Here is a 14649-nt window from a genome sequence, read left to right on the forward strand (position 1 = left end):
CTCCTACTGCCTTCTACACTTCTTTGCTTCTTTTTTTTTTCTTGGGCATTTAAACCCCAAATTTTCCAAAAATTAAAATAAATAAAAATACTTCATATTCATTCAATTTTTGCCTCTATTTCTCCATAATTAAGGCTTAAACAATATTCTTGATGCTTCCACAACATACATCAAACACCCACTATTTTTCCAACAAAAATCATATGATTTAACTTCTTGGTGCTTCCCACAATACACACCAAAATGAGACTTTCACCCAACCTAGGCATCAACATGCCATAAGCCAATATCTCATTGTCTAAATACAACATACACTACAACTAACAACAAATTACATTACATAAACCAAACACATAAGCTTCCATAAGCCATAATATACACTTGAATCTTCTTTCCATGCTTCCACAAGCCATTCCACTTTGTCTTGATTTTCCCATGCTTCCACAACCTATATGTGAGGGTAAAAACCTCATGAGCTATTAAGCTCAATAAGGGTGCAATGCAAAATAAATATGAACATAACAAGATTATATGATGCCAAATGCATGCAAGTGTGGCTAAGTCTCTTTGCCCTCACAACCCACCAAGGTTAAAGGCATCAACCCACCATTTCAACCATGTTCCCAAACTAACCTATGGCCATAAGTCTCATGAACATAAAAGAACATGAGAAATGCAACATATACATTTATGAAACATATTTACAACACATTGCAAGGCCACCCTCCCATGGGGCCATCCCTTACCTCATTCTTCTCTTTGAATCTTTAAATCCTCTTTTCAAGAGAGCTTCCATCTTCATCTTCTCCCATCTAAGATGGCATTCAAACTAGAACTCACTTTACATTCAAGCATACTAAAATAAAGAGAAGAAGGAACAAAGCTTACCTTAAATCCCTCACTTCTTCTTCTTCACTTTTCTTCCATGGGAGACTTCCTTATCTCTTTTTCTTTCTTTCTTTCCTTCTTCATTTCTTTCTCCAAATGGCCAAAGGAAACCAAGACCTCCTCACTTGCCATTATATACTAGTTTTCCATATTTCAAGAATAAATTCTAGCCATTGGATTTATTTGGTGAGAATAAATCCTCACCCTCCAAACTAACACAATCCATGGCATTAAGTCTTGCTTAAAATCTACCATTGGATCTTTTCTCACTTTACAAGACAAAATCTTAGCCATCCAAAGGAAGCACAATCCAGGTGCTTTTCTAGGTTTTAATCCTAGCATTTGATTTGATTTGGAGATTAAATCTCCATCTTCCAATCATCTCTCTTTAAAATCTCTCCACCCATTTGGCAATCCATGCCAACTTCTAAGATTTAATGGTGGCCCTTTGATCACTTTCCAAATACAAGAATTAATCTCATCCCTTGAATTTTTATTTCTTTCCCATTTAAATTAATGGGACTATTTTCGTAACCATCACATTTGAGAGACATAAATACTTTCTTATGTATTTAAATAAATCTATATTTTCCAAGGCATTAATGGTGATCATTTACCATTTTCTTTTAGATTTTCTTTAATCCATATAATCATGCCTCTCATTAAATGCTTGAAAGACCAATTAGCATTTCTTTTGCATTTAATTAAATCACCCCATTTATACTTGAACCACAAAATGCCAAGTGTCATAACAAGACACTAACCTTGGCTTCCAAGTTTTAATCTCATCCCTCCATGTGGCATTACCACATTAATTCACCAATTTAGGGAAAACATAATTATTTTCTCAAATAATAGAACATCCACCATTTTCCCAATATTCCATAATTAAATTCCTTTATGGAATTAAATTCTAAAATTTCCAAAATACCCTTTGTGAATTTATTAATCCCATATATCTCCACATAAATACCAAATTGGGATTTTATTCACTTACACACCTAATTTCACATAGGAATTATTTTTAATTTATCAAAATACCCTTTATTGGACTTCTCTATCCAAATTACCAAAATACCCTTCTCATGGGCACTCTCAATCTCAAGGATCCATCACCTTCTCAAGGGTATTTTTGGAAGTTTTCTTACTTCTTTTCCTATTCTCTTAACACCGGTTACACTGGGTGTTACAGAGTGCCTTGGAGCCTAGATGCTTAAGGAAAATGATGTGGCTTTGTCGAGCATCCCGAGATATGATTTATGGTATCGAAAGAAATTAGATCAGGAACGGTTTTTGGTACGGCTAAAAATACAATTGTGATTTGGCCTGAAATACCAAATTTTCGTAGGAGACTTTCAAGAAATAATGGAAGCCTGAGGGGTCTTCGGTTTTTCATAAGGAATAACCCTTCAGTGGTTTCGAGAAGAAACAAAAGGGTTTGATTTCAAAACGAAGATTCAGGCCTTAGTGCAGTTTTCTAAAATTGCCCGAGGGAGGTCGAAATGTCATTTTTTGGAATCTTTGAGGGGTGAAATAAAGAATTTGGGACTTGAGGGTCCTAGTGGAAATGTCAAAAAGTTTAGGGGTTGATGAGAAGGGAAAGTGTAAAAAGTTAAAATTTAGAGGGGTGAAAGTGTAATTTCGTGAAGGTTGAAGCTGCCATGGCCAACAGCGGCGGCCGATCGAGGCTTCAGACCATTAGGATCTTAAGAGCTTGGGTCGGGGAAGCTCAAGGGCCAAAGCTTGACAGTCAGCGAGCACGATGGTGGCCGGATTTTCAAAAAATCTGATTGTGTCTTGGTCGGTTTGTCACGGCCTGTAAATGGCCTTTCGAGGCCAGTTGTCGACGAATTTAGGTCATCAAAGTGATGAGTGAGGTGCTTGAGACGTCGGGTAAGGCATCCATGGGTATTTCGAGGGTCGATTTTGGTTATAAATAGTCGAGGCTCGTGAGAGGGCTTGGCCGAAGGTTTTTAAATTTGAAGCTTCAAATTGGTCATGATTTTAAACGAATTGAAGCTCTAGATTAAGGGGCTTTTGTTGCCCATAATCTGAGGAAGCTTTTTAGAGAAAATGGAGCATTTTCATGTTGGTTTGGAGGGTGTTCGTGGCTCGCCGGAGATGTGAGGTGGCGGTTTCGGTCAAGGCTTGAAGCCTCCGGTGGTCATTTTGAGCAAGAGAAGGTGCCGGATCGACTAGTTAACCAGCACTGGGGAAAATGACCAGCGTGTGAGGCACACGCACCGGATTTCACACATAAGCTAGTGGCTGACCATGTGGGGGCGCGTGCGGGTGCATGGCACGCCAGAAAAATTTGAAAAAAATATAAAAAAATAAAGAAAAATAATTTGAGGGTGTTTGTGCAAAAAGATTTGGTCTTTGGCTTTTTTGTTTCTCGATTTCCGCATTAAACAGCCTCATTTAGCATGAAAATGCAACATCCGGGTAAGTTCAATAATTTTCTTTTGAAGTTCATAGGATATTATGATTTGTTGTGAAGAAAGATTCGAGGAAATAGGCCCAAGGATATTTATTCGGATTTTTGGAAGGCATAATGTGAGGAAATGAAGGAAAATACCTAGAAATTGGAGTATTGAGATATTTTGTGATAAATATCATTTATAGGATTGTTGTACTCGAGGAATAGTGATTGGTGCAACTTTTGAGGGTTGGCACTAAAATCAAGGTCGGGCACCCAAATAAAGGCGATGCCAGCTTTTTGAGGTATTTCAGACTTCGTGCCAAAGGTGAGTAGCTCTTGCCCCAAGATTGGTTTTGTGAGTGTTCCAACCTAAAAGCATGGTTTTGTGAGACTTCGGTACTCAAACTCCTTTTTTTGCATAAATCTTCTATTACATGAAATGTCTTTTGTGTATCATTCATGTATGCAAACTCTTGTTGTTCTTTTACATGAAATCATGTTGCATATACGAAATGTGTTTCCTTGGAAAATATATGCCTTTGGTTTTCAACCGTTGCATTCATAAAATCTGTGTGGCCATACTGTTGTACCTATTTGTTGTTGCCCGAAGGCAAGAGTCGAAGATCCTCCGAGAAGCACTATGCGCGCACCATCGAGAAAGCTCTTGTGGGGAATACCATGAGCCTAAGGGACAGTGGGTGTGGTGCTTGCATGAGTTCTATGAGGTTGGGCCAGAGTGACATGGTTAGGGACCTCCCGAGAGGTGCTATGCATGCGCCATTGAGAAAGCTCTCGTGGAGGAGGCTGACGTGTTCATGAGGCACTTTGGAGTAGTCCTCGTTATTTTCCTCATATGTTTTATACCTGTTCATGCATTGATATAAAACTATTTTTGGAGTTTCTCACTAGAAGGTTTATCTTCCAATTGGGTTATGCCTATGGAATATTCAAACGTTCCAGGCTTGGTGAGCAGCTCTAAGGAAAATAAGATAGCTGAAGATTAAGTTTATCTCCTGTTGTATGTAGCATGTTTTAGTTATGTTCGTTGGGATTTAGTCTTATTAAATGTAAGTATGGATCAATGTATAATTGAGGTATTTAGTTGGTATCTCTTGATGATGAGTCTCCATGTATTAAGGTGTTTGAAGATGTATTATGGTACGAATTTTCATGATATAATTAAAGTGAATTCAGTTGTGTATCATATCAAGTTTCGATCATCGCTTTTGCAATTTTTTTTATGATATGCTGGGGAGGTTTTGTTTGGAATTCGATACTCGAGGTTTTAGATATGTACCATGAAAAAATGGAATTCATGCCTTTATGCATTTATTTTGGGCCCCGACATAGTGACACGCTCGGTAAGAAAAATCGGGGTGTTACAGCTTCGTATTCGGCTTCATTGTTGGCTGCTTTAAACACAAACCTTAACGCATAAGGAATCTTATGTCCCTCCAGGCTTATTAAGAGCATACTAGCTCAAGATCCATGCTCGCTGGAAGAACCATCCATAAACAACTCCCATATTGGAAATACTGAAGAGATGGGTTCCTCCACCGGGCCTGTGAATTCTGCGACGAAATCTGCCAACACCTTCCCTTTGATAGTCGACCTTGGTTTGAACTCTATGTTGAACTGGGCGAGCTCAATTGCCCATTTGAGTAGACGGTCGGACGAGTCGAGCTTCTGTAAGATTTGCTTCAATGGATACTTGGTCAATACGCCAATCTGATGGGCTTGAAAATAGGGACGTAGCTTCCTTGACACGACCACTAAGAAATAAGTGAGCTTCTCCATGGGGGTGTACCTTGTTTCTACGTCAAGTAGTCTATGACTCATATAATACACCAGGTACTGCACCTGGTCTTCTTCTCGCACCAGTGCTGCGCTGATAGCATACTTGGATACCCCCAGATAGATGATCAACTCCTCTCTTTCCTTTGGTTTTGACATGATAGGAGCCCGTCCCATATATTCCTTCAGTTGCCTGAAAGCATTTTCACACTCCTCCGTCCACACAAAGCTCTTTGCTTGCTTCAAGACCTTGAAGAATGGAATGGACTTATTAAATGCCTTGGAGAGAAACCTGCTGAGGGCAGTAATCTGGCCATTAAGGCTTTGCACTTCTTTCATCTTGGTAGGTGATCGCATGTCAAGCAGAGCTCGAATTTTCTCAAGGTTGGCCTCTATTCCTCTTTCATTCACCATAAATCCCAAAAAATTTCCAAAAGCCACTCCAAATGAGCATTTGAGTGGATTCAATTTCATCTGGTACTTCCTCAGAACCTGGAATTCCTCTCCTAGGTCGCTGATATGGTTGGCGATCTGTCTGGACTTCACCAACATATCATCTACATATACCTCCATGGTCTTCCCGATTAGATCTCCGAACATCATCTTAACCAACCATTGGTATGTAGCTCCTGCATTCCTCAATCCAAAAGGCATTACCTTGTAGCAATATAACCCTCGATTTGTGACAAATGATGTATGTTCTTCTTCGTCGGGGTTCATAGGAATCTAGTTATACCCCGAATAGGCATCCATGAAACTAAGAAGTTGGTGGCCAGCTGTTGCATCCATAAGCTGGTCAATTCTGGGTAGAGGGAAACTGTCTTTCGTGCAGGCTTTGTTCAGATCTGTGAAGTCGACGCAGGTTCGCTACTTTCCATTCTTTTTCTTTACCAGGACCGGGTTTGCCACCCAGGTCGGGTAATGGGCCTCCATGTTCTTTCAAGGCCGTGTAATGCTTAGTCATCATGGGTCTCCTCTTCTGGCAAACTGGCTTATGATTGGGATCGATATTGAGTCGATATAGCATCACACTTAGGTTTATTCCTACCATATCGTCATGGTTCCATGCAAATACATCCAAATTTGTTTTAAAGAAATCAATCGGTTGGAACTTTACCTCAAGGGAGAGGCCTTTGCCCACTTTGAGGCACCTTTCAGCATCAAGGTCGATGACTACAATATCTTCTAGTTTGTCTATTAGGCTGGCAGCTCGGTCATAATCCACCTCGTGTGGTATAATACCCAGTATTTAATATTAAGAGAATTTTAGAAAATTATGAGGTCAAAAATGGAGTTTACAATAGTTTCGGGCCTAAGCGCAATACTCAAAACATAAACAAAAGGTGAGGGACTATGTCGAGCAAGCCAATAAAGGTCAAATTTCCCAAACAAGTAATATTCGACAAAATCAAGGGGTTTTCGAAGGTTTGAAGTCAAAAAAATGCAAATAAGGGCATTCGGGCAAAAGTACAGATTTTGTAAAGTATCTGAGGGAGGTCGAAACGACAAATTTTTCAGAAATTTCTTGAGGAAATGAAAAATATAGAACTTATGGGTAATAGTGAAAGTGTTAGATAGTCTAGGTGTATCTAAGAATGGGAGAAAATGTAATTGAAAGTTGGCTGGGGGCTAAAATGCAATTTTTCAAGAATTACATAGTGTGAAACCAACCGGCCGCCTCTGAGGCGTCGGGTAGGTCGCCTGGAGGCTCTAGGGTAGCCTCCAGGTGATGATGAGGCCATTAGAAGCTGCCATTGGCCGAAAAATGGCCTTGATGTGATCGAAAATAATGGAGGAAGATTTTTGATTTGGTCAAATTTTTCGAGGGTTCTAGCTCTTGATTTGGTGCTTCTTAATTGGTTTGGAGGCTAGATCTAGGGTTAAGGGGATAAGAGCAATCGATTGGTGGTGGAAATTTGGGTCGAGGTCGAGTATAAAAGGAGTTCTCGGCAGAGAGGGTTAAAGCACAAATCGATCAAATTTCTCTCATTTTGGCAAGAATCGAGCAAGGAGATTAGAGGGCTTTTGTTCTCCAAGACATAAGGATCATTTCTGGAGAGTTTCGAAGAGTTTCGTGTACGTTTGGAGGGTTTTCAGTGAGTTGGTCGGAAAAACGGGAGTCGCCGGACCGAGACCTACACTGGGTTTTAATCCCCTTTTCGGTGACTTTTTCCGATGAGTGAGGGGTCCATTGAAGTTGCCTCGTCGAGATCTTCAAGACCCCATCGTTGTTTTGACAAAAAGAGATCACCGGAGAGCTGCCGTGGCCGGAGAAGAAGACTGGAGAAGGCAGCAACGGGTGTGCACGCGCGAACCCTAGACGCACCCACACGCCAGCGCATGAGGGCGCGTGAGATCCAGGTTTTCCTTGATTTTAATTTTATAATTTTTATAAAATTATTTTAAGATGGTTTATGTAAAAATATTTGGGAAAACTAGGTGTTTGGTATTTATTATGATTTTTCGAAAGAGAAAAATGTTTGAAAAATAGGAGAAAATAGGAAAAATTAAGAAAAAAAAATAGAAATATTAATTTCTAAGGTCCTAATGGTGAATAGGAGACGATTGGCGTATTAATTTCAGGTTAAACATGTTGCATGCTGTCATTGTCTGTATATGCCATGCTCATATGTTGCTCATGCATTATATAAACTGTTTCATGCCATCACTTAGATGTTTTTATCATCTAACTTGGGATATGCCCCTAGAACATTCAACGTTCTAGCCAGGAACAACTGCGAGATCGAGGAAATGGCCGGTGGGGCCAGCAGTGTTTAGTGGATAATCGTTGTACCATTTTGGGAGTATTAGTATTTATTTTGGTATGTGTATAATCAATTGTATGACATTGTTGTATCACTTGATAGTTTGTATTTCATATTTCAGTACGGGAATACTTTGTATGAAACTCGTGGTAGGCCACGACATTTTGATGTATTGATTCCGCTGTGTTGTAATATATCTCGTTTAATTTAAGTCTAATGATCGATCTTGTTAGTTAAACGAGTAAGACTGGGGTTCTTGGGATTTGTACCTGCTTGTGAAGATTGTTCTTGAAATCACCACGAGCGCCGGCCAATGTATGCGATAAGAGTTTCATCCACATGCGAAGATTGTTCTCATGGCACTGCGTATGGCAGTCTAAAAAAAAAAAAGATTCCTGGGATTTTCCTTATAGTGATGCGCCCGTGTAAGGCGGGGTGTTACATGTGGGTCCAGATCGTGGCTGACTCCTTTGCTACTGATGACTCGTGCTTCCCCTCCAAAGACCATATTAACTTTTTTTCCTTTGAGCCTTATTTTCAATGCTTCCTCATAGTAGCGTCTTGTCGAATACTGCTCACCTCTTACGCACCCGGTCCCATTTGGAGTCAGGAACTTGATTACCAGGGCTTTTATTGAGACAACTAGATTTAGGTCATTCATAGCAGGCCTCCCCATGACGACGTTGTACGCAGAGGGGCTATCGATGACAAGGAAATATGCCATTGTTGTGACCTAAAGATCTAATTCCCCAATAGTGGGTGGGAGTCTTATGCATCCTCTAGGAATTATTGCATAGCCGGTGAACCCATACAATGGTTCTGGGGATGCTATCAGCTGGTCTGACCCCAGTCTCATCTAGTCAAAGCACCCTATATATAGGAGATTTATCGAACTGCTCGTATCTACCATGATCCTTCGCACTTCCATATTGCCATTCGAGGCTCGGACCACAAGGGCATCATTGTGTGGCCAGTGCACGTCTCTGGAATCATCCTTGGTGAAAGCGATATCGTTTGAAGCCACTCTGGCTCTCTTGGAGGGCCCTTCTTGGCTGCTATCCCGGACGAGCAAAAGGTGACCAGCTTCCCGAACATACCATTTGTGGGATCTATTAGAAGTCCCCGCAATATGAGGCCCTCCATGAATGGTAAAAATGGTTCTTACCGTAGGTGTTTGGTCCGGCTCAGGAGCTTAACGAGGACCCTGGTTGGGCTAGCTATTGGGACTGCTAATCATTTGGGCGTACCATATAATCATGCAGGTGACCCAACCTGATTAACTCTTCAATCGAGTCCTTTAGCGCCCAACATTCGGAGGTGATGTGTCCTGCCTCATTGTGATAGGCATAGAATTTGTTTTTATTTTTGTATTTGTTGGGAGTCCTGATGGGGCTAGGCCTTCCAAAGTCTTCCTTGTTCCGTTCTGTGGAAAAGATCCTATCCTAAGAGTCAGACAGGATATTGTAACTTTCATACCGACTATGGCATGGAGGTCGCTCCACTCCTTGCTCATACCTTGCCTTTTTAGCAGTCTGATCACTAGTACTCTGCCCTTGGTCTTTTTTTCGGTGTCGCCATCACCTCTCTTCTTATTTTAGCTAGCGCCCTCTCCCCATTTTTTCTGATCGTTTCATTTTTTCAAGCCAAAAGCTTCCTCCCATCGAACCTCCTTCGCAGCTCGCTCATAGAATTCTCCTAGGTTTCTTATGGGGGACTTGTAGATGCTTTTGTAGAGCTTTCCATTCTTTCGAAGTCCGGTGGAGATCACGGTCAAGATACTCTCATCCAAAGGGCTTTCCACATTATTCACCTTGTGCCTGAACCTCTTTATATAATCTTTCAAAGATTCGTCGGACCATTGAAACACCGTAGCGAGGTGACATGTCTGGGCGAGCTACAATCGGAGCTACCTGTACTGGTCGATAAATTTCTTCTGGCACTCCTCCCAACTGCAGATACTGCGAGGATGGAGCCTTCTTAACCATGCCCGAGGTATGTCTCCCAAGGTCGCAGGGAAAGCTTAGCATTTTGTTAATGGGCTGGAATTCTGCAGGTCCATCTGAACATTGAAGGCATCCAGGTGGTCATATGAGTCGCTATCCCCATTTTATTGAGGGATACTGGGGACCTTGAATCTGTAGGGAGAGGCTCCAGCTCGATTTCCCTAGAGAATAGGGTCCTCTCTTCATGGCATTCCATTCGATTATGTGTCCCATGTCTCGCCTCCAGCTGTTGGATCCTCAGCAGTAGTTCCCCCACTACAGGGTCCTGATTTGCAGATCACCCCGTGAGGGGTTATTTTTCCTGTGTGAGGTCTTGCTCCAGGGAATGGCAATCCTGTGGCAGAGGTCACCTCCTTAGCTCATGATCAAGGGAGTTGCGGTAGGCAGCATAACTAGGGTTGACTCCAACTGAGCTATCCCCACATCGTTGACTTCCTTCATAAGCCTCTTCACGGCGATCTCTGCAAGGACTCACACCTGCCCTTCGTTTAGTGGGATGCACCTCTGGTTCATCTTCATGGTGCCGTCATTCTTTTATCCTTCGAGAGTGCAGGTTTGAGGAATGGACCAATCCAGCTCACTGTAGGTCTCTTCCGACTTCTCTTTCGTCTGGAGAAAGACTTCTGCCTGGAGGTCAAGGGGCTCCCATGGGTGGCATGACCCCTTCTTGCATCTGTACAGTCTGCACTTGCATTTGGGCCAACGCCTTAACAGCGTCAGTGAGTTATATGACGGTATTCCCCAATGCTCCTTGACGCTTCTGCCAGGACTGCGTCGCCTCTATCCCAGAGGTAGGGGCCACAGGCGGGCAAGGACACCATCTGGGGACGTCGGGGAGAATCTAGAATGAAAAATATTTATGAAAATCTCATATTTTGAAATAAGTTTTTCATATTTCGAAACAAGCATGATTAGTGTTTTGGTACGTGCTGCAACACTCACCCTGTATTATCACTTTTTGTCCTTTTAGTTATAACAAAGATTATTTAGTAGTTCAAATCATCAAAATAAAAGAGTGAGGCGTTTGACTCGCCAGTGCATGAGTGTAATCGTAGCAGAAACTTATATTTTTCAGGTAAGTCCGGGTCAATTCATAGGGAGATTACTCATGGAATGAGGTAATCACACTGTCGACGTTGGAATTGGTCAACTGTGATTCGTTGGCTGCATTGGTGTAATGAATTCGAGAGGGAGGAAAGGGGTTATCTGGTTCGATTTGCTGACTCGCTGGCCGGTCCTTGCAAAATACTTGGATACTCAAGTAAGTAAGCAAGTAAGGAAATGCAGAGTATCAACAAGTTGGTAGGAAAAGCATACCAGGGCTCTAGGAAGGGCTGGTTGATATATGGGAAGAGGAGATATCCTCCTACATGTGTTGTATGTCTACAGGTGATAGGACATAATATTTGGTGCTGGCGGAGGCGCCCATGGAGTGGAAAGGTGTTGACAGGGCCCTCATTAATGTTGATGGGATCCGTCATTAATGAGGATGGGATCTAAGATGGGCGCGCGAAAATCCAGAAGCAGCTATAATGATGTTGTTGCAAGGGGCCAGGTGTAACATCCCGCTCGAGCGATAGGAAGAATCGGAACAACTTAGCCTAATGGGCCTACGCGAACTTCCCAGGGGGGTCACCCATCCCTGGATTACCCCACGTTAAGCACGCTTAACTTGGGAGTTCTTTGCCAACATTCAGCCCAAAAGGTATCCAGCTGGTGTTGTTTCCTTTCTTACACTATCCTCGATATATACTAACTTCTCTGGGCTCTTGGGGTATTACATTCTCCCCCCCTTAAGCACATGACGTCCTCGTCATGCGACCTTACAACCGGTCCCAGATCTCTCCCCCTTTGCATGACCGATGTGGGATTCGCCTAAGGTGCCTACACGCACCCCCCATAGGGGCCTCACGCCCCCCTCAGGACTCAGCCTCCTCGCTGAGGTTTGCCCCACCACCGCGCTCAGAGGCTCGGGGGTCAGCTCTGATACCACCTGTAACATCCCGTTCGAGCGATAGGAAGATCCGGAACAACTTATCCTGATGGGCCTACACGAACTTCTCAGGGGAGTCACCCATCCTTGGATTACCCCAGGTCAAGCACGCTTAACTTGGGAGTTCTTTGCTAACATTCAGCCCAAAAGGTATCCAGCTGGTGTTATTTCCTTTCTTACACTATCCTCGATATATACTAACTTCTCTAGGCTCTCGGGGTATTACACCAGGATGGGACTGACATGGGTCGATCAAATGGGCCGAGAGGACAGGGCCAGGTTGGGCCTAAATGGCCCAGCTGAGACGACCCCTAGCTCATTAATATTCTCTGACACATGACCTTCTCGTTATGGGAGTTGTTAGGTTAGGCTGGAGAACTGCAAGAGTTGCTGGGAGCTCGCTCGAAAAGTACCCGCAAGCTCGCTAGTGTAAAGCCCGCCTTGTTAGTGTAGGTGCTCTAGACCCAATTAGATTGGGCAAATTGTACGCTGACATTTTTAATCATATTTCATATTGAATAAAGAGTTATTTAATTCTACAAGAAGTCGTTCTATTAGTTTCTTGTTATTAATGTAATGATCGGATGAAACTAGATAGAAGTCCATATGATGTATACTGTGATTAATCTATAAAGATGTGAGATGATGCATCACAGTTTCTCAACATCATTAAATGTCCCAAGTCGTAGCAATGTCAAGAATGGACATTGACAATTGCGGTAAGACTTGTATGTGCTATGTTTTTGCTATGTGATAGCAATGGGGGACTCACACCCATAGGCATGGGGATGCCTAGACAAGTACATAGGTGACCAATGTTGGAGAACATGTCACTGGACATGACTCGCCATGAGAATCCATTTTAGTTAAATGTTGATGGAATTCTCATACGAGATGGGTGTAACTAATCCTTGAACCTGAGGTTGTCACGGTCATCTCATAAGAAGACCGATATGCTTTGACATCGTTTCGATGGGCCTAGATAAAGGCTGCACGTGGGCGATCGTTGGGCATATCGTGAGGCTTATGGAGATGGGTGCATAACTAAGATGGGACTCGTCTATCCCTTGATAGAGGATGATGTATCTAAGGCGCCTTCGGTGGATATTCACTTTAAATCCATGGCCATGGTGAAAGAGATCAATAAGGAGTTATTGATTCACTTTCTATTAAGTGTAGATATCCGGATAACCGAAGAAAGACTTATGTGATCATAATCAAGCAACACATTGCCAACTTGAGATCACATAGGATACATTGACGAGAGGATCGAATTACACGGTAACCATGCTCGTGAAAGGTTATTTGCGGATTATGAATCCTTCTGAATAATTGGGTAGGCATGATACCTTGCTAGAGGCCAATCTTGTCTTATGTGTTCGTACCGACACATTGCCAACATATTCGGGAGCCTAATGAGTCATACGCAATAGGCACGGTCCCTGGCTTAAACTAGGAAAGCCGACGTATGGTTAAGTGGGACACTTCGGCAAGAAGTTGTGCCGTCGTAGGTTCTCACGGGAAAAGAACAAACAGACGTAATGACGTCGATATGACGAGGGGTCGTCATAAAGGAAAAGGTTTCCTAAAATAGCAATTGATTAAATTAGAAAGTAGTTTCTAACTTAATGATTAAATTAGAAAGAAGTTTCTAATTTAATAATTTGGGCTTAATTTAATTCTTGGGCCAAATAAAGTATTTGGGCCAAATATTAAATTAAATTAAATATTTGAGCTAAATTAGATTTGGGTCAAATATTAAATAATAAATATTATATTTGGGCTAAATAAGATTTGGGCCAAATATTAAATATTAATTATTTGGGCTTGAATTAGATTTGGGCCACATATTTATAAATGAATTTGGGCCACTTTAATTTCTAGTTGGACTAGGATTAATGGGCTAGCCCAATCCATGTCCCCTAGGGTTTGGGAAAACCCTAGGAGGTTGCTTATTTATAAATAGCCCTTTATGGGATGCCTAAATTATGCCTCTTATTTTGTTGGTTTTCAAGAGTTGAAAATCAATTATTTTCCCGTCCATTCATACGCCTTGTTAGGAGAAGGAGCTAGCACTCCCATTCCGCTCTCCTCGCCAACGGACGCGCGCCGCGTATCACAAGTTAGAGGCCGGACACTTGGACGGCTTGAATCCGCAAACGACTTAAAAATCTAAAGGTTAGATTTACTTTATTATGCATGTGATTGTTTGATTTCGACGTTGATCCAATCGCCGGGATCGGGGTTAGGTTCAAAATTTTGAACTACGCTGCTTGCCCCGTAGCGATCTTGCTTAACTTTCAGTGGTATCAGAGCCATCGTCGAAATATTTCAATTCCTTACGTGCGGATTCGGTTATGTTGTTATTTGTGAAATAATTAATTAATTGTTGCGTTTGTATTTTTGTATTGCAAAACTTTTTGGTTGAAGGGCAAAAGATCGTGTATGACACGAAAAAGGGCAAAATGGGGTTCGGGGTGCATACGGATGCACCGGAGGGCCAAAAGGCGAAGCCATGCGGGGCTGGCACGCGCAGGGCACCGCCAGGGGCGGCTCAGCACGCGCAGGGCCACGGCATGGCGCGACCGTGCGCGCGCAGGCGCCCCAAGGCGCGGCCGCGCGCAAGCTGTGGCGCCCCAGGCGCGATCGCGCGCGCGCGCAGGCGCTACAAGCGGCCCGCGCGCGCGCAAGGCGCAGCCGTCGCGGGTGCGACCCGCGATCCGCGTGCGAGCGCGATCCGCGGGTGCGACCCGCGAGCCGCGCGCGGCCTTCTCGCCCCAGCCG

Source organism: Diospyros lotus, chromosome 13 (genome assembly GCF_014633365.1).
Source record: "Diospyros lotus cultivar Yz01 chromosome 13, ASM1463336v1, whole genome shotgun sequence".
Taxonomy (NCBI): Eukaryota; Viridiplantae; Streptophyta; class Magnoliopsida; order Ericales; family Ebenaceae; genus Diospyros; species Diospyros lotus.